This window comes from Antechinus flavipes, chromosome 3 (assembly GCF_016432865.1).
Source record: "Antechinus flavipes isolate AdamAnt ecotype Samford, QLD, Australia chromosome 3, AdamAnt_v2, whole genome shotgun sequence".
In the NCBI taxonomy this organism is placed as follows: Eukaryota; Metazoa; Chordata; class Mammalia; order Dasyuromorphia; family Dasyuridae; genus Antechinus; species Antechinus flavipes.
The window spans coordinates 598954989-598973061 of record NC_067400.1 but is presented as its reverse complement, the minus strand read 5'-3'; the positions used below and the strand labels follow the sequence as shown (position 1 = coordinate 598973061).

The window sequence follows — 18073 nt, the reverse complement described above, 5'->3', positions numbered from 1 at the left end:
CCACACGCTTGAATTGAAAATTAACTCTTTTTACCTAGGAACGGGCAAGGATTTGTTTTTAATTTAGAGAGGAGACAGAAAACAATGGTCCTCCTCTAGCTGGGTTGCCTATGTGATGGAGAGAGCCAGCAGTGTGGAGCCACGCCAGGTCTGGGCCAGGCTCTGTGGTGTGGAAGGGACCTCGTGAAATATTATACAGTGGGGACAGAGTTTGGGCTTGGGTTCAAGACCTGGGTTCAAATCTCCCCTCTGTCACTACCTGTGTGACCATGGGTAAGTCCCTTCATTTCTCCCAATATCTGTTTCCTTATCTAGAAAGTGAGTGGTGGAACTTGGCAATCTCTAAGGTCCATTCTAGCTCCAGAACTACAATTTACAATAGCAATTTTTTATTTTACTTCACCCCACTGGACCTTAGTTTTCTCCTCCATAAAATGGTTTAGATAACTCCTAAGTCCCTTGCAACTCTAAATCTATAGTCCTGGGACCCTCTATAAGCTTTGTTGGGCCTCTTCACTAGTCTAAGACTCAGTTTCTTCCTCTGTAAAATGAGAAGTTTGGCTAGATGTCCTTTCCAACTCTAAATATGAGCTTTTCATCAACTCAGCCTCAAAAACTGAATAATTCAGTGAAGTGAATAGAACCAAGAAAACAATTTTTATATATGGAAAGCACCATAAAAGTAGGAATTGAAAGTTGTATAATTACAGTGACCAAGCTTGGCCCCAGAGAAGAACTTCTTAGCACAGTGCCTGGCACATAGTAAGCTCTACATAAATGCTACTTTATTATTATTATTCCATTTGAAAAGGTTCTTCCCTCTGATTCTTTCCAGAGGTGGGAGACTATGGGGATGGAGCACTACAGATCTGATCAGACATTTTCAAAGTATTGGTTAGTTTTGCTGAACTGGTTTTGTTTTCATTTTTTTATTCTTTGTCAAGAGGGATGGAATTCTAGGAAGAGATAGGTAAATTAGAAATGTAGACAACAGGAAAATAAAAGCTATCAATAACAATTTATTTAAAGCAACAAGTTAACTATATAAAAAGAAAGTAATATGTGCATCGGTCACAACATTCTATTATGATATGGTTTCCCTTTTGTATTTGGGGAGAATTTACTTGGTAGGGATTTGAGTGTAGGGTAAAAACAAAAACAAAATGCATCAATAAAAGTGGTTTTTGAATGAGGAAAAAAAGCCTATGTCCCTTCTTTGCTCTGTTGGAAGACCATTGGTGTGGAATATTACATAACACTGTTGAAGATGTGGTTTCTTAAACTACTGTATTCTCTTTCTTTTTTAATCATTGATAATAACAATAGCATTTATATTGCTTTTTAAAGTTTGTAAAATATCTTATACATGTTAACTCATTTGATTATTACAGTAACCCTAGGAAGCAGATACTATTATTACATTACAGATAGTGAATTGAAACAGACCAAGGTTGAGTGACTTCCTCAGAGTCACACAGCTAGTAAACATCTCAAGCAAAAATTGAAGTCATATTTTCCTGACTCTAAGTTCTTTACTCTAGCTACTGAGCCGCTCAGCTGCCATCGGGAAGGGGAGTATAAATATCTTCCACAAAGAAAATGATATAAAAACAAAAGGCATCAGTATATTTTTTAATTCACAATTGATTGGTTAAGGACTGACTATCCAGAAAACTTATTGAGGCAAAGAAAAAACTCAAAGTTTAGATATAGAAGCAGAAGTCGTTTGACCTTGATTTGTCCTTTGCTCATTTTTTCTAATTAATCCTCAGGGTAGGACTTTATGGTTGACCGAGAACTTTTCTCTCTCTGTATGAATCAATGAGTGCAAGTGTTATTACCCCCACTTTACAGATAAAGATGATGATGAGGGATAATGGGAGGGGAGGGGAAGGTTCCTGTGATTTACTCAGAACCAGTCACCCTCATGATGTCACTGGTCCCCTACAAGAATGAAGGCAGAACAACAAAGTTTCCTGGAGAAAAAAATCCAAACTCAGCCTTCTAGAACCTAACTCCCACACTCTCAAATGCTTCTCCAAACAGGCAATGAGATGAGCTGTGAAAAGCTAGTCTAGGTACAGAAAGCATCCTTTATCCTCAGATTTGTGTTTTGTAAAGCAAAATGTCCTAGAGCTAGAGATGGAAGGAACCTTAAGAAAAGGGAAAGCGAGATGGGTTTAGTAACATGCCCTGGGTTATATAATTAGCCAGGATTATGAGCCCAGTTCCTTCTGACTCGTAGCCTGAGGCTAGCACTTGATCCACGGGGCCACCCAGCTGCCTCTAGGACTCAGCAGCCCGGTAATGAGCAATACTGAGCAAGCAGTAACCTCTCCAAGTCTCAGCCCCTTTTTCTATCATATTATCCCTGTTTAGCCTCCTTCAGAGGGTTACTGTGAAATTCAAATAGGAAAAAATGTTTTGGAAAATATGTACCTTGCCCTGGGAATATAGGGGAGTGAGTTTTCCTGTACCTCTCTTTCTCAGGCTGGACCCAAATTGGGGATTGTCTCCCCCTAAAAGTCAATAATCTCTTAGCTGGGGACTCCAGCGCTTTGGTTTCGGGCAGAGCACCTGCTCCAGCCCCATCTCTGTGGGCCACATGCTGGATTAGATTGGATGAGGGGGAGGATCAAGTCCAGAATGGTGACTCACTCCCCAGTTTATATCTCCAGCAGTTTCAGGGGGTGGAGGGGGAGGCAGCTGAAAGCCTCCAACCGAAATTAAACTCAATGTGCTTTCATTTAAAGAGGTAAACACATGTCAGCTGGCATTATTTGGGGATGGAGAAGGGGAAACGGAAAGGAAAGTTGCAGAATCAGGCCCCTGGTGATGGGGGCTGAAGAGCTGCTCCAAAATCCAGGAAGGCCTGCTCATCCCTGGAGGAATTTGTCCCCCTCCTTTGAGAACAATTGGAGATTTTCATAAGGAAAGGCCAGTCAAGCCTTTTGTCGAATTAGAAAACTCTTAGGGAAAGAGGAAGCTTTTTTGTATTGATTTGGTGAGAGCTTCAAGATGCAAATGCCATGTAGTCTCTGTCTTTCTTTGTTAAATGATCTTTTAATTGGCCTCCAGATACTCTCAACCTTCCCTTTTCCAGAGATGCAGGACCACTGGGGGATAGGGGACGGGGAGGAGAATTGGGTTTCCTAGAGCCTCGCTCATTTTACCTCTGTCTCTGCTGGGAGGGGTGAGGCGCTCACCTGTGTGGAGATGAGAGAAGAGCCAAGAAAGATATAACATTTCAAATGAGAGGGGATAGGTTATCATCTGTATTGCTTTGCAGAGGAGAAAACTGACAACCTGGGAAGTGATGTAATTCCTAGGAACATCAATGTAGAGCTAACAGGGACTTGGAGATGCCCTCTAGCCAACCTTTCTCATTTTACAGATGAGGAAACCAAAACTAGAGCAGATGAAATGACTTGCCCAGATATCAGAGGTGGGATTTGAACTCCAGTTCAAAATTCTGCCCTCTCTTCCATGTCATTTATCAAGGTCATAAAACCTATTAAGGAGAGAAGTTGGGATTCTCTAACCCGGGTTCTTTGTAATCAGTCTGATTTACCCCTTCCTAGCTGGAAGAGGAAATGATAACTATTCCAATATCTCTGCCAAGAAAACCTTAAATGGGTCAGGAAGAGTCAAATACAACTGAATAATGCCAAGGGTTCGAGTGTGACCAAGCAGCCTTCTCCCCTGGGGCCTTTTCATTTGATTGATCTGGTCCTAGCAGAATTTTCATTTTAGGGCTGTCTATGTCTTCATTCCTCCCTATGCATTCCAGACTTCCTCCATCATGGCCCTATCCCTGCCCCTCCTTCTCAATGATCATTCTTGTTATTGATGATGATGATGATCATAGTGATGATGATGATGATGATACAAAACAGAGAGACAATCCTGAATGATCTTGAGAGCTTATACTGGCCAGCCCTTGGGCTCCCATCCTCACATGAAATTTCTGTGTTTATCCAAGGGCAGGAAGGATAGGATGGGTTGTATTGAGTCAGCCATAGTCTTTCCCTTCAACTTCCTGACCTTGCCAATGGAATGCTCTTCTGAGGCAGGCAGCCAGGATAGTGACATGATTTGTGACCTTGGAACAGAGTGAAAACAACTGGCTGTGACCTTGGCTTTTGCCAACAGGGCTGTCCACTTCAGTCTGGGTTATCCCAAGGGAGGTTCACAATAATCATATTTGGAAGCTAGCAGTGGCTAAAGTGCTAGATTTGGGAACCAGAAAAGCCTGTGTTCAAATCCTACCTTAGACATTAATTGTGTAACCTTGAGCCTTAGTTTCTCTCATCTATAAAATGGGGACAATAGTAGCACTTATGTGACAGGGTCATTGAGAGGGTCTAGATGAGATAGTGTGGGAGTTTATCACTGAAGCTTCATAGTGTCATAAAATCATAAGTTTAGCATCAGAGGTGACATTTGAATCCAGGTCTCCTAACTCCAAATCTGGCTTTTTCCATTGTACCTAGAGTACAAAGATAACCCCTTTTTGGGCCTAGAGATTCCAGCTCAGGTGTGGGTTAGACTAGATGGCCTTTGGGATCCTTTCTAGATCGGAGATTATGTGACTTTGTGAAAGTTTCATACTTCCTTTCTATCAACTTTTTCTCCAAACTTAACTCTTAACTTTAAACTCTAAATTGTTCCCTAGAAAAGAACATAAACTCTGAGAACAAAGACAATTTCGTGTTTATAGCTCCAGCACCAAGGACAGTGCCTGGCACGTAACTGGGCTTTTGCAAATGCTCCTGGATTAATGGATTGATTGATGCTCTTGAAGAATCAGCATCTGCAACCAAAGCTGCCGCCCTTGGCTCCCCACAAGCTCCTGCTCCTGCTCGGGAGGCTGCCAAGAAGCTTTGGCACCCAGGGCCCTGGTGGAGTCTCCAAACTGATAACAGCAGGAGGCCCTGGAGCTTCTTCCTGTAGATAGCATCTTAGGTTGGAGCAGTTGGCGTCAGCAGCGTCCATTGCAGGAGAGAGGCCAGGAGTTATTGACACTGAAGAAAAATGACCCAAAATTGGACCCATGGTCTCTTGGTCAGGTCCCTTCCACACACCTTATCAGAGGAGAAACCTTATCTGGTTTCTCAAATGCATGTGATAAGAGCTGGAAGGGTGATAAGGGCTCTTCCCAGACACAGTCAAGAAAATCGCTCCTTCTCTAGATCCTACTCAGGGACAGAAGACAAGGGACAGGGATGAAGGGTGTGGGCCAAGACCAGAAAAACTTTTCTTTCCATCTTCAGGAATTCTTTCCCCTTTGCACCAAAACTCCCCAAACTCTCTGAGAACATGCCTGTCAACAGACTTAGGTTTTACCCCTTCCAAGTTGTGCATCACTTACCCAAGGATCTTAGGTCTCATTTCATAGGATTTTCTTTGTTATTGTCAATGCAGAAAATTGCTCTGGAGCCAGAAGCTCTGGAGCCTCAGACACCATCTTGTCCCAAATTTCCCATTTTACAGATAATAATTGTAGCTCTTTCATAGCATTTGGAGGTTTACAAAATGTTTAACATAGGCTAACTCATTTTTTCCTCACAACAATCCTGTGAAGTGGGTGCTATTATGATTCCCACTTTATGAATGGGGAAACTGAGGCACAAAGTGGCAGCAGAATATTAAGTCTAAAACTGGAAAAGACTATAGAGACTTTCTTAGTAGGTCTAGTAGAGGCCTTCTTAACCAAAGAACCAGGAACTTATTGTTGTTTTAGTATATTTTGATAACTGTTTCAGTATGATTGTTTTCTTCAGTAGTCCTATATATTTTAATTTGAACATTTAAAAACATTCTGAGAAAGGGTTCATACATTTCACCAGGCCGAGGAACCCTTGATCTAGTCCAACACATGCATTCTACAGAGGTGAAGGAAACATAGATGTAAGTAGGTATAGGGACCCCAATCTAGAAAAAACCTCAGAGGCTAGCACAATCACATACACACACTCACAATCACACTCACACACATGACACATTCACAATCACACACACACCATGCACAATCGCACACATACAATCACACACACTCACACACACACTCACACTCACACTCACACACATGAGACATTCACAATCACACACACACACCACACAATCACACACATACAATCACACACACTCACACACACACCCTCACAATCACAATCACACACATGACACATTCACAATCTCACACACACCACACACAATCACACACATACTCACAATCACACTCACACACACACCATGCACAATCACACACATACAATCACACACACACACCCTCACAATCACACTCACACACATGACACATTCACAATCACATACACACCACACACAATCACACACACACACACACACACACACACACACAAGCACACCCCTCACTGGCTCTCCAGATCTTATTAAATAGCAGACCCCTTCTCTTCCCCCTCCCAAGTCCTCAAAAGCTCTGCTTGGCTGATAAGAAGATGAGTCTATTCTCTCTAAAGTGCTCCAGCGCTGAGATCCGTCTAAATCAAATTATTAAAAGTGTGGGATAAATTCCTGCCCTTGGATGAACGGCCCACCTTAAGCTCCGAGCAGCCGAGATTTCAGAGCGGGATCTCTTTCAGCGTTATTTAAGAGGCTCTCCTCTCTTTTCTTTTTCGCCCCCTCCATTCTGATGATACGTTTCTAAATTATAGATTAAACTTATCAGGGTGAGTAATGCCTCGCACCTTCCCTGTGTCAGACTTAATGTTACTTACGTGTCTGCAGCAATTCTGTGTTTACATGGCTGAGGGGGGAGGAACGCTTCTTTCCATTCCATTTATCTTTACATTAAGTGTTGAGCGATGAAAACCTCCGGTGTGTTAGAGACACCTGGCCTCCCTTCCCCACCACACACATACACACTCACATACACACACACATTGTCGGGCATTTTCAGAGCCTTTCCCTAGCTCCTTCCCCGGGGGGCCCAGTAGCCCCTTCTGGTACTGGGTGCTCCTCAAGGTTTAGTTCATGGTCCTCCTCACTCAGGGCTGTGGGAATGGAGCTTGTGAGGGGACCCAGAGACAAAAGCCTCTTGTCTGGCTTTCAAATGAAAATAAAAAATTGCTTTTCTTCCCCCCTCAAAATCAGGCTGATGCCCTGGTGTGGGCCACAGAGTCATAAACTTATGGGCTTCAACCCCCTCATTTTATAGCTGAAGAAAGGAAAAGCTTGAGGTTAATTAACTTGCCCAACCTTAGCAAGCATCAGAGGTAAGATTCAAATCCGTGTCTTCTGACTGGAAAATCAGTGTTCTTCCCTGTATCCTGTATCATACTCTCCATAATTCGGTGCTCCTCTGACCCTACATCACTATAGCTCTGGTCTTGACCTCAGAGGCCATCGACTCTAACCTGTATTTGAATAAAAATCTCCCCCAACAACGTCCCCAGCAAACGGACATCCAGCCCCTCACTCGAAGAACCTCCCAGAGATCAGAAACTTCTCCCTAATCAGCCCATTCCAATAGTTGGGACATTTTTCCTTAAGTCATAATCCGCTTTCAATTGCTTCCCATCCTGCCCTCTGAGACCAAGCCGACCCTCACTCATGAACGCCAGGCGCTTCTTCTCTGAAGCTGCCCCCCTGTAATAGAGTCACTTTTCCTACAGTCTTCCCTATCCAGGGATTTATAGCAAATATTCCACCGTCTCCACCTCTAGAGCCAAAGATCCCAGGGAACATTGGAAACCGAGGTTCCATTCCCCAAAGCCCTCACTTGGTGAGTCTGGATACCTGTAAAGTCCCAGAGACAATTCTGCATCTCAGACTATTCTGCTTTCTCTGGAGAGAAGCCATGCCCTTCTAACATGGAGAGGCTCCTAAGCAAAATCAGGAGTAAGGGACAACACTTGAAAAGAGACACATTTAGGCTTAGGGTAAAGACATTTTACTCTGTCTCACAGTGGAATAGGCTATTTTGAGAGGTAGTGAGTTCCCTTTCCCTGGAGGTATTCAAGGTGAGACTAGATGTCCACTTGTCCAGTATGAGACAATGGGGATTCTTTTAGGGGATATGGGTTGGAATAGAAGGTCACTGAATAAGGTCCCTTCCAAGTCTCAGATTCTCGAGCTGGAAGGGATTATGTGTCAAACCTTCCCCCCAACCTCTCATTTCTGCCAGAAAAGACAAGCAGCCCAGCCAGGTCATTCAGCTGGAACATAGTCAAACCCTCACTGAAACACTGGGTCATGTGCACCCCGAATCTCATGCCCCTTGCCATCCTGCCATCCATCTGGGCAACACCCTTCGGGATGCAGCATCCCCAGCCAGAGCCAGAGCCAGATCCAGGAGGGGATTCACACAAAGGAAAGTGATTGGGGCAATTTCTCATATCAATAAACTTGTTTAAAGGGCACTTTGTCTTGCCATAATGAAATGGGGATGTGATAGCCCCGGCATTATTGGGCACTCCGGCAAGTTGGAATCAGCCTCTTATTATTTTCTGCCACTATCGGAGAAGACTGATCGTGCTTGGATAAGTGCAGCTTTAAAATTGGAAACCCAGCAATTTACCTTCAATAGCTTCTCAGAATTTTGTGCAGCCAGAGACAGTTAAGGAGAAATAGACTCCCTTTCCATTTTAAATGGTGCCCATTAACATTTGTTTCCTAGGAGAGATTAGTGGATCTGGCTGTGGGGACCAGGCTCCTGCCTCCTGCATGTATTGTTTCTAGGGGGGGAACTATTTTAAAAAATCTCTTTTGGAATCCTCCTCTTCCCATCTACCTTGCCCAAGACATTTTTTTAACCTCTAATCCTTCTTGGGTCACAAATCACTGGTATAGGGGATAGAGGAATAAATTTCAAGTCATGAGAGCTGGGTACAAATCCTGACCCAGATACTTACTTCCTCTGTAGCTTGGGTATGTCTTTTAATTTCCTGGGACTTTTTCTCTGGTCTTTTAATTTCCAAGTTTCCTTATCTGTAAAATAGGAGGTTGAGCTCAATGGTCACTAAGGTCTCTTCTAACTCTGGGGGTATGGTTCAATTTACAAGCTTTTATCAAGAACTTCCCCATGTCAGGCACTATACCAGGATACAAAACCAGAAATGAAATAGCCTCCTCCCTCAAGGAGTTTATATTCTACTGGAAAAATACGACCTGTGCACCTCCTAAATGAAGCTTCCCTAACCCTTCTAAATCCTAGTGCCTTCCCTCTGTTGATTATTCTCTATTCAACCTGTATATGGCTGTGTTTGCAGGTTGTCTCCCATGAGACTGAGCTCTTTGAGGGCAGGGGTGTCTTGTTTTGGTGTATTAAGCCCAGCATCTAGCACAGAGTAGGTACTCAATAAATGTCTGTTGGATTGAATCACAAAGAAGTGAACTCTAGACATGGGAGAGATGGGCTGGGGGACAGACCGTTTAAGCAAAGAATGAACAAAGGAATTGGGAAACAAGCAGCTAGGAAGCCAGGTGGACAGAAACAAAAGGTATAAAAGTGAGTAATAAGAAAGACTACTACAAAGGTAGGAAGGAAGTAGGAGGCAAACTTGGGAGGTTTTAAATGCCAGATTAAGGGTATGTAGTTCATCCGGGAGGCAACAGAGATCCACCTAAGATTTTGGAGAAGGAGTGATATGGTCAGATCTGTGTTTTAGGCAGCCTTGTGGAGGTTAGATTGGAGACAGAAGAGACTGGTAGGAGACAACTGAGTCAGAGACTTTTGCCGTGGTTTGGGTGAGAGGTGGAGACTGAACCTGGCTACAATGTGTGAGGACATCAACAATGGGAGACATGATGTAGAGGTGCCAGGAACAGGAAGATATAGCATGACTTTGGGTCTCCGGAGAATCAAATTCCTCCCTCACCCCATCAAGGGATGCTCAGCCTAGGTTGAAATCCTACATCAATCACTTGCTAGCTGTATGACCCTACTTCATGGAGATGCCCTGTGATTTGCCTCTAAAGTTATTATTGATGGATTCTGATCCACTAGGATGACAGGAATTTCCTAAATTGAGAAAATACCAAATCGTTCAGGGGATCTGTGGCAGAGAGGAATATTGTACATCAGGTCGAGCTGGATGACACTATGAAATACCAAGATTCTTTCCTTCTAATAAGCATGGTGCTATAGAAAAGAAATCAGATTTGGAAGCAAAGAACCTGGATTCAGATCCTGCTTCTGCTGTTTATATTCTTGGTCAAGTAGCTTCTCTTTCTCTAAGTCTGTTTTTCATCATAAAATGGTTAGGGATGGGAAGAGGGGGATTGAACCAGATGGCCTCTTTTATCTCTAAATTATGGTCTTCTCTGGGTCTCAGTTTCTCACTGTAAAATTAGGGGAAGTGGGGCTTTCTCAATGGCCTCCAAGATCCCTTCTGGTTCTAAATCTTTGAGCCAAGATTCATAAATTCAGAGATTTTACTAAGATGGAAATGATTCTCTGCTTAGGCAGGTAACATTTACCTCTTGGTTTCCCTTGTTAGTGCTGAAAAGATAAGCTATTTTGTTATTTTGTGGCCACCCTGTTCTAAAGACAGCTTGATGGGAGCCCTTCCATTCTCTTGTTTGGTCAGCTCTGTTTTTGCTGTCAGGAGAAGGCAGGGCTGTATGCAGAGGGGATTTGTGGGATCCCCCTGCCTCTCGATTTGATTTAGCTCACATCAATCACAATCTTTTTTGTCTCTGGGATCTTGCCTCAGGCCCCCACCCTGGAGCAGCCCCAACTCATCCTGGGGTTCTATTAGGGGGTTCTACTTTTGGGGAGCCTCCTACACACTGAGCCAGATGTGAACCCAACCAGAAAGCCCAGTCTATGTTGAAGAGCATTTAAGTCACCTGACAGGCCGTGTTCATAGAGACACTGAGTGAAGTGGACACCGTAACTTGGATATGGCCATTGCTACTGTCTGCCTGCAAATCCCCAAGTAGTATCATGTCTAAGCTTCTTGTACATCAATCAAGAACAATGGAGTAAGAAGGAAGGAATGAAAGATACCAAGAGCAGCGAATCCCATATATAGGAGGAAGGACGTCCAAGAAGTTTGCCCAGATTTGAAATCTCAGCTCTGAGATTCTGCCACATGCTGTCTGCGGGGTCTGTGAAATGGTGCTTTTATTGACTTTAATTTTCCTCATCTGTAAAATGATTGAACATGGATGCTAAACTTTCAATCTAGAGCCCCTTGATACTGTGATGCTCCAAAGGAATTGAGTAGACTCTATCTAAGAACAGGATTAGTTTCTGCCTCAGTTTCCCCATTTGATTCCCTGGTGCTAGATTTGCCAAAGTCTCCAGAGATGGCACATCCTCATAGAGGTATAAGATCCAGGGTGCCATCTTGATTCTACCAGAAACCCAAGTGTAGATCTCTGCTGCCCAGTAGAGATTTATTATCAAATAAATAAATAAATACTTGTTGGATTAGTTGGTCCATCTGCTCAGAAAATATCTCAACTCTCTCCCATTTGTAAATCTCTTCTGAGGATCTCTTTGCCTGGAGATGACTGAACGCAGAGCCCCTCCTCGTAATTCTCCTCTCTCCATATCTTAGCCCATTAGGCCAGACTAAACGAATGGAAACTTAACAGAGAGACGCCCAGACTTAGAGAATTCTTCCTCTATTCTTCGTGCCTCTTGACCGAATCTCTCCCAATCGATTCTCTTTCCACCAGAGCTTCTGGGAGAAGAGACCATTCCAAAGATGACAGGACTCAGGCAGGATTAATTTGTTATTTTAGACCTTTAGAAAGTGCAGTTGCCCAGAAACAAAGTTCTTGGGTCGTAAGGAAGTTCAGATCAATTAAAACAATTTACTTTGCTGCTAATGATTTCAGACCATTGTAATTTATTGGTAAGTAAATGACTTCAAAAGCGCATTCCTTCAGTGACTGCACAGAGGGAATTTTAACAAGTTCTTGGATAAATTAAGTCTGGAATTTGTTCTCAGCCCCGTTATTGTGAAACATTTAAAGTAGGCCTTTCACACAGCTCTAAGGCTTCAAAGTTTCCAGAAACAATTAAAACTTCTAATCAGTTCTTCATTGTTTAAAGGAATGCAAATTAGGAAGGATGGTGATTGAGTTGGATGGGAAAGGGCAAAGTGGCTGGGAAATTCTAGTCTTAGCTGGACCTCTAGGGATGGCGATGCTAATGATGCTGCTGCTGCTGCTGCTGCTGCTGCTGCTGCTGCTGCTGCTGCTGCTGCTGCTGCTGCTGATAATTGGAGCAGGGAGGGGTGGACCTGTAATTTCATTTATTTGGGGAACTTCCAGGTGAGAAAACTCTCTTCACCAATACCAATAGGTGCCTTCTCTGCAAATTATTGTCTTAGAGCCTCCCAGAGCACCGTGAGGTTCAAAAATTGGACAGAATGGGTCAGAGGTCTTGAACTCTGATCTTCGTGACTTTGAGAGCAGCTCCCCTTCTAGGACGCCATGCTGGGGTAGCGATAATGATAACAGCAAAAATAAAAGCCATTCAGGTAGCATTTTGAAGTTTTCTCATTAGAGTCTTAGAACAATTCTGTGAGATCTGTCAACTCCATCACTGCTAATTCACTGGAGTCAACATAGTCATACCATGGAGGCAATTGTCTCACTGAGCTGGCTCCGACTTTCCCCGTGGCTTTGGCCTCTTGGTCGCTGGGATTCCAGAATAAATGAACAGTGTCACTGACCAATTCAAACATGAATTTCCTTAGCACCTACTAAGTGCCTGGAGGGGCCGTGGGGGATGCAGGAGTGTGAGACTGGCTTCCGCCTCTCCCAGAGTTGGCAATCTGGTTAGTATAAGGGAAATAACTCAGAGGAGAATGTAGGGGCAATGGATAGAGCACCAGCCCTGAAGTCAAGAGGACCTGAGTTCAAATCCGGCCTCAGACACTTAATACTTCCTGGTTGTGTGACCCTGGGCAAGTCACTTAACTGTAATTGTCTCAGCAAAATAAAAAAATAAATAAAAAAGAGGAGAGAGTATAGTTAACTGACTCAGGGAGGAACAGTGCAAATAGCAATGGTCCAATGGTGAGAGGATCCAGATTCAAATTCTGATGATAATAACCTTAAGGAGGTTCATAACCTCTCTAGGCTTCAATTTTCTCATCTGAAAAACGGTGAAACTGGATTAGATTACCTCTGGATAACACCAAGTTGGCACAGGTATGGAGCTCTGGACCTGGAGTTCGGTGTCTCCTCAGACAGGTAACCTCTGTCTTAGTTTCCTCATCTGTAAAATGGAGCTCATAATAGATCAACACCTAGGATTATTGTGAGGATTGAGTTAAGTATTGTAAGGATTAAGCTATAGAGACATTAGCTATTATTGTTTATTACTGATATTTATCTTCTATTACAGGGTCGCCTCATGTAAGAGAGGTTAAGTTTGGCTTTCTTGCCCTGGATAAAATTGGTAGAAATGGAGAGATGTTTTAGAGTGGAAAGTAGTTCGATGTAAGGAAAACTTTGGGAACTGTCAGTTGAATGAGTTGAATGAAAGCTGGTGAGCTCTGCATTGCTGGAAGTCTCCAGTAGCATCTGCAGGACTACTTGTTGGAATCATAGAGAAATTTCTTTTCAAGGACAGGGCTAGATGGCTTTTAAGGCCCTTTCCAAACTGAGATTGTGTGAGTCTATGTATAACCAGAAGCACGGGGGAGTAGTTGGAAAAGGCCTGTGCCTTCTTCTCACTTTGGAGTGATTCTCTGTGGTTTCTTCGCATCCTCGAAGTACCTCTTCTTTGGTGACTATTTAAGTCTCTAGCGCTGGAGCCAGTAGGTCCTAACCCAGGATGACTTGGTTGCAAGCAACTGGATTACAGAATTATCGTGTAATGAATTAGGGCACGATGAGCCCGACTCTTCCAAAATAATAATAGCTGATGTTCTTTTGTAGATTAAGAGTTTGCAAAGCATACAATTTCATTTAAGTCTCAAAGTATTACCATGTTATTATCACTTCAGGTGTTATTATCATATTTTACAAAGGAGGAAACTGAGTCTCAGAAAATTAAAATGGCTTGCATCTACTTATGAAGCTCATGAGCATCAGGGGCAGCACCTAAACCATGAGTCAGGCACTTCAGGTGTTATTTGTATTTTACAAAGGAGGAAACTGAGTCTCAGAGAATTAAAATGGCATCAGTATCTAAACCCATGACTCAGGCACTTCAGATATAATTATTTGTATTTTACAAAGGAGGAAACTGAGTCTCAGAGAATTAAAATGAAGCTACTGAGCATCAGAGGCAGTATCTAAGCCCATGTCTACATGGCTCCAAATCTAGTATTCTTTCCACTGTGTCACAAAGGCCTTTTCTCACTTGTCTTTAATTCACAGAGGATTTAAATGGTTTCTTCAAGGGAACACAGGATTGGGATTCCAAATCTATTGTTCCCTTTGGAAGAAGCAACTCAATTTGGGGCTTATATCCTCAACAGCCTGGAAGCCCCCAGTGGGAATATCATGGAGTAGCCAGATCTCAAAGTCCCCGAAATCAAGAGAAGAGGGGCCACTCTCTGTGGTTCCCTTTGGACAGTTTTTGAAGAACCTGAGCAGGGCAAAACATATATTAAGTCTTCTCTGTCAGAAGGCAGCAGCCACTGAAAGTTAGTGATGGAAATTTTAGGTCAAACGAAATGAGCTTATAGAATAATTGCAGTCATTTGACAAACCCCCTTGGGGCCAGTGTAGACTGCACCCAAGCATTTTTGTCCTGTTTTTTATTACTGGGGGAAACCCCTTCCATGATGAGAGAGAGAGAGAGAGAGAGAGAGAGAGAGAGAGAGAGAGAGAGAGAGAGAGAGAGAGAGCGCTCCAAGGAGCGGGGGAGGAGAGCCCTTTCAAGGAGTCTTGAAAAGTCGTTGATAAAAATACCTTTTAGAAAGCTATTTAAATTTTCCAGTCTACAACAAAATGAATGTATAAACTTAGCCTCCCCTTTGTGTGGCTCCTCTTACTAAGAAGCAGCTGGGAAGTTGGTCTCCCCTGTGTGTCTCCTTCCTAGGCTAAATCCATCTATGACCATTTGCTGTGCCCAAACTTTCCTATCCCAGGGCCGAACTGCTCTGGATCTTTTGAGTGGGCAGAGAAACTTCTGATCTCTGAGTCTGCAAGAAAAATGAGAATGAGCAAAGTAGTTGAAATCAGGGACTAGACAAGAAAAAAAATCAACCGCTTGGGGTTTTTTAACCAGGGCCAGGGGTTGTTTTCTTTTTGATTATTAATCTGGAGCCGCAAATAATTGTATTTTTTTGATAACTGTATTTTAATATAACTGGTTTTCATTGTAATCCCCTGCATGGTATTTTATGCATAGTTTTAAAATGATTTGGGGGCAGCTAGATGGTACAGTGGATAGAGCACTGGTCCTGAAGTCAGGAGGACTGAATTCAAATCTCGTCTCAGACACTTAACACTTTCTGGCTATATGACCTTGGGCAAGTCACTTAACCCCAATTGCATCAGAAAAAAAAAATATTGATTTTTAAAAGGAATCCATGGGCTTTAACACAGGAGCTTTGTTGAATACAACAAAAGTTGAGGTTTCCTGACCTAGCTACAGAACATTTTCACTTGTAATCCCTGGGTTTGTGGATAGACTTGGATTCAAGAGAAACCGTGGTTATGTGCTTATCATCATGCTAGATTTGGGGGATATTAGGACAAAAAGCAAGCAATCCCCACCCAAAGGAGTTTGGGGGTGGGTGAAGGAGAGGAGGGGCAGAGAGAGATAGAGGATATAAAGAAAATATAATGTATAAATAAATCTAAGTATATTATAAGTAAATATAATTAACATAAGTATATATAAATATATAAGAATACATAAATATAAATATATAAGTAAAATATAAAACAAACATAAAGTGATATGATCTAATATCTTTTTATTATTATTATAGCTTTTATTTACAAGTTATATGCATGGATAATTTTTCAGCGTTGACAATTGCAAAACCTTCTGTTCCAACTTTTCCCCTCCTTCCCCCCACCCCCTCCCCTAGATGGCAGGTTGACCAATATATGTTAAGTATGTTAAAGTATAAATTAACTACAATATACGTATACATGTCCAAACAATTATTTTGCTGTACAAGAAGAGTCAGACTTTGAAATAGTGTACAATTAGCCTGTGAAGGAAAAATGCAGGTGGACCAAGGTAGAGGGATTGGGAATTCTATATAGTGGTTCATAGTCATTTCCCAGAGTTCTTTCACCGGGTGTAGTTGGTTCAGTTCATTACTACTCCATTGGAGCTGATTTGGTTCATCTCATTGTTGAAGATGGCCATGTCCAGATATGATCTAATTTCAAAGGGAGAAGGAACAAAGGGAGTAGCATCAAACTTGGGCTTTGGAGGCAGAAGGGGGATTTTATGAAGTGGTAGGGAGGAGGGACTACGTTCTAGCCCTATCCCCAAATGGTCCACAGACAGAATATGAGTTCCTCCTGAATAAACCCACAAAGATCTTGTGATCCCTTCCCCTAATTGAGGCAGTATGTCCCCCCCAAGCCACAACACACGAGGAGTTCAAGTAGAGACATACCGAAGAGAAGCCCAAATGGAGAATCTAGAAGCTTGGCTCTAGCTCCAGCTGTCCCTGCAAGGAGGCTACAGGAAGGAGAAAGGTGGTTGTGATGGTTTAAAAGCACCAGGAGCTTTTTAGGGGAAAAGCTGTAGAGAAAACCAGGACTCACCAGCTGCCCTAACATTGACATGTCTGAGAGAGAGAAAGAGAGAGAGAGAGAGAGAGAGAGAGAGAGAGAGAGAGAGAGAGAGAGAGACAGAGACAGAGAGACAGAGAGACAGAGACAGAGAGAAAGAAAGAGAGAGAGAGAGACAGAGAGAGACAGAGACAGAGACACAGAGAGAGACAGAGACAGAGAGAGAGACAGACAGAGACAGAGAGACAGAGAGACAGACAGAGAGAGACAGAGAGAGAGAGAGGGGGGGGGGGGGGAGAGGGGCATATGTAAAACTCTCTCCAGTGATGATTTCAGCCATTTTTGCTCATTTGATCAGTCAGAAAATTGATCAGTCCTCATTCTGACCCTTCTTAATTTCAGGCCTCAAGTATCTCTTTCCCAAGCCAAGGAATCCCAGTTCCACAGTTTTCTGTAATGAATCTTCATGTAAACCCAATGGCCCTGGAGGAAATGAGAGGTAGAGGATAGAGTTTATACTGGCTCAGGAGAGCTGATTGTTAAATTTTCCTTGTGAGTATTTACTCCTCAGAAATCAGCAAATGCTTCAAATAGGGATTTTATTTATTGTTTTGTTGATTGTCTAGACCTAAGAAGGTGACAGAATTAATTCAATAAACACTTTAAAGTGCCTACTATGTGCCAGACACTATGCTAAATACTAAGGGAAAAGGCAGTCTCTGCCCTCAAGGAGCTTACAATCTAATGGGAGGAAGATTCCACTCAAAAGGAAAGTGGAAAGGGAGCAAGAAAAAAGAAAGGGCAGGGACCGGAAGAACCGCGCAGTTGAAAGCGGGCAGGGCTGAAGATGGAAGATTGGAAGTTTACTTTCTGTCCTCTATGGGTGTTCAGTATTGTGCTCTACTCTCCAGGACCCCAAATCAGAGGGGAGAGGAGGCTTAAAGAGAGTACCCAAGTCTTGGGTTAGTAGATCAGCTTATCCTGGGAGGGGCATCTTATGCTGTGGAGCTGAAACCAGACAGGGCTAGAGATAGAGAAGCGAGTGGGAAGTGGAGAAAATATTAATCATTTAGATTGAACTTAAAAGTATGTTGCCTACTCACTTCTCTCCTCCTCCAGAGCTGGTTGTTAAATATTTTACATCACTGAGTCGGGTTGGAAGAAGAGGAATATTGGATAGTAGGTTGCCCAGGGCTCATCTTCAAGAATTATTTGATCACCCAGGTGAATTCCGGATGATCACTATTGAAAAGAGACGCTTCAGCAAGCCAGTCCTGAGATATTTTCCCAATCTTTCTGGGACCTCAGAAAAGAAAGCCTCTTTATACTATAATAGATTAGGAAAATCACTCAGTTGTCCAGATCTTAGGGCTTTACTTCTCTGTCCTTCTCCTCCCTGCCTCTTCCTCTCCAC

General features: G+C 42.9%; 1 protein-coding gene across 7 annotated transcripts in view; it reads left to right on the top strand.

Moving 5' to 3' along the window:
- Nucleotides 1-18073, top strand: part of CAMTA1 (calmodulin binding transcription activator 1) — a 1246754-nt gene that overhangs the window by 988135 nt on the left and 240546 nt on the right. The window lies entirely within an intron of this gene.